We start from the raw sequence: 3,343 nt of genomic DNA, 5'->3' as shown, positions 1-3,343 counted from the left end.
GGTGGACGACTCAGGGTGGACGTGTCATGGTGGACGTCTCAGGGTGGACGTGTCATGGTGGACGTCTCAGGGTGGACGTGTCATGGTGGACGTCTCAGGGTGGACGTGTCAGGGTGGACGTGTCAGGGTGGACGTGTCAGGGTGGACGACTCAGGGTGGACGTCTCAGGGTGGACGACTCAGGGTGGACGTGTCATGGTGGATGTCTCAGGGTGGACGTGTCATGGTGGACGTCTCAGGGTGGACGTGTCATGGTGGACGTCTCAGGGTGGACGTGTCAGGGTGGACGTGTCATGGTGGATGTCTCAGGGTGGACGTGTCATGGTGGACGTCTCAGGGTGGACGTGTCAGGGTGGACGTGTCAGGGTGGACGTGTGTTTATCATTTAGTTGTCATTGTGGAGGCAAAAGGACAAATACATCATATGCATGTTATCTGCTGAAAAAGACTGTTTTCATCAAATACAGCAGATATTATCTGGAGTTCACAGTAGGGCATCCAGCAGATTATAATAACATAATAATAAATAGTATGCCATTTAGAAAATGCTTTTATCCAAAGCGACTTACAGTACAGTCATGCATGCATGTATTTGACATATGAGTGGCCCCGGGAATCGTTGAGTTTTGACAGTTAAGTTTAGACATTCATTTCAATTGGTTAAGTTAAGGGTTAAGGTTTGGGATAGGGTAAAAAAAAATAATATGGGATCCTTGGAGCTGGCGCTTACGCCCATCCACTATCCCCGTCCACAACGCCCTAGCAAACCGCGAGCCTACTTGAAGGTAATAGCGCTCACCGTTGCCCCTGGTGGCCGGTATTGAAGACATCTCCCCACGTCCTGGGGACCTGGACGAACGTCGAATACTGCATTGGATCTGGTGTGGCCTGGCTGTTCTCAGCACAATGAAACTTCAGGATTCTGGGGACATTTCAGACAGCATGTGGATCTGGCGTTTGTCTGTGTTTTAGGGACCACCCTCTGTAGACGTCTGACTGCTGACATTTTTCAAGTGATTCTACTAAGTACTCTCGGCTAGCAAACGCTAAAGTATTTTGTTTCCTCTCTCTCTTTCCCTCTCTCTCTTTCCCTCTCTCTATCTCTATCACTCTCTCTATTTCTATCTATCCCTCTCTCTTTCCCTCTCTCTCTCTATATCCCTCTCTCTATCACTCTCTCTAACCCCCATTCACCCTCTCTCCTTCATTAAAATGCAGAAGTGATCAAGGACATTGTCTTTTGAGTGGCAGTGAATCCCTAATCTAACTGAGTCCCATCACAAATGGAGACAGAGAACAGCACAAAGAGGAAGGATAAATTAATGAAGCAGAAGAGACAGGAAGAAAGAGCAAGAAAGAAGGAGAGCGAGAATCCCACTGAGGCCCATTCAGTCTTAAATCTTCAGGCTGGTAATCTTCCTACTCCTCTACTTCTCTTCCCCTCGCAATCTCTCTCTCTCTCTCTCTCTGTCTCTCTCTCTCTCTCTCTCTCTCTCTCTCCCTCTCTCCCTCTCTCCCTCTCTCCCTCTCCCTCTCTCTCTCTCCTTCTCTCTCTCTCTCTCTCTCTCTCTCTCTCTCTCTCCTCTCCTTTTCTCTTCTCTCTCCTCTCTCTCTCTCTCTCCCTCTCTCTCTCTCTCTCTCTCTCTCTCTCTCTCTCTCTCTCTCTCTCTCTCTCTCTCTCCCTCTCTCCCTCTCTCCCTCTCACTCTCTCTCTCTCCCTCTCTCTCTCTCTCCCTTTCTCTCTCTCTCTCTCCTCTCTCTCTCTCTCTCTCTCTCTCTCTCTCTCTCTCTCTCTCTTTCTCTCTCCCTTTCTCCCTCTCTCTCTCTCTCTCTCTCTCTCTCTCTCTCTCTCTCTCTCTCTCTCTCTCTCTCTCTCTCTCTCCCTCTCTCTCTCTCTCTCTCTCTCTCTGTCTCTCTGTCTCTCCGTCTCTCTCCCTTGTTCCCTTCCCTTTCTTATTCCCTGCTGGGCAGTTAGCTGTGTTTCAGTCTGTAATGGTTAAAGACAAAGGAGAGAACAGACAAGGTTGATTAGGCTCCAGCAGTAGAGAGAGCGAGAGAGAGAGAGAGGGGGGGAGAGAGGGGGAGAGAGAGAGGGGGAGAGGGGGGAAGAGAGAGAGAGAGAGAGAGAGAGAGAGAGAGAGAGAGAGAGAGCTGTATTGGACAGGCTGCACTGAACAATCATGTTTACTGAAAGTGAACACAGTGTCTTTCTACAAGGTTGAGAAAGAGCTTCACTCTCACAGACATATTCACTCTCACAGACATACAAAAAACGGCTTTCTTTTGCAGACGTCTCTATATACTAACACGCACCCTCACACCCATACACACACACTGAGTGTACAAAACATTAAGAACACCTTCCTACTATTGAGTTGCATATTTAACTGATTGTATAGTCATATTTAACTGATATCTCTCTGTACCTGATAGTGTGTGTGTGTATGTGTGTGTGTCTGTGTGTGTGTGTGTGTGTGTGTGTGTCTGTGTGTCTATGTGTCTGTGTGTGTGTGTGTGTGTGTGTGTGTGTGTGTGTGTGTGTACAGTGAGGGAAAAAAGTATTTGATCCCCTGCTGATTTTGTACGTTTTAATTAAATGAACCTCCTTCCCTCAGCCAGGACATTGAAAATGGGTCGTGGATGGGTATTCCAGCATGACAATGACCCAAAACACACGGCCAAGGCAACAAAGGAGTGGCTCAAGAAGAAGCACATTAAGGTCCTGGAGTGGCCTAGCCAGTCTCCAGACCTTAATCCCATAGAAAATCTGTGGAGGGAGCTGAACGTTCGAGTTGCCAAACGTCAGCCTCGGAACCTTAATGACTTGGAGAAGATCTGCAAAGAGGAGTGGGACAAAATTCCTCCTGAGATGTGTGCAAACCTGGTGGCCAACTACAAGAAACGTCTGACCTCTGTGATTGCCAACAAGGGTTTTGCCACCAAGTACTAAGTCATGTTTTGCAGAGGGGTCAAATACTTATTTCTCTCATCAAAATGCAAATCAATGAATAACATTTTTGACATGTGTTTTTCTGGAAATTTTTTGGGGTTATTCTGTCTCTCACTGTTCAAATAAACCTACCATTAAAATTATAGACTGATCATGTCTTTGTCAGTGGGCAAACGTACAAAATCAGCAGGGGATCAAATACTTTTTTCCCTCACTGTGTGTGTTTCTGAGGGCAGGCTGATACAGTAACACATGACCTCCATACCACAGAACACTGGTTCTACTACTAGGAGTCACGGTCTACATGTAAACCTCTATGGTCCAATTACTAAGAAGAGACTCAATGCAACTACATTTACATTTTCCCACAGTGAAAGGACAATAAACTCTTTTT

Source organism: Coregonus clupeaformis, chromosome 6, assembly GCF_020615455.1.
Source record: "Coregonus clupeaformis isolate EN_2021a chromosome 6, ASM2061545v1, whole genome shotgun sequence".
Classification (NCBI taxonomy): Eukaryota; Metazoa; Chordata; class Actinopteri; order Salmoniformes; family Salmonidae; genus Coregonus; species Coregonus clupeaformis.
The sequence above is the reverse complement of the archived record's forward strand: the minus strand, read 5'-3'. Positions refer to the sequence as shown.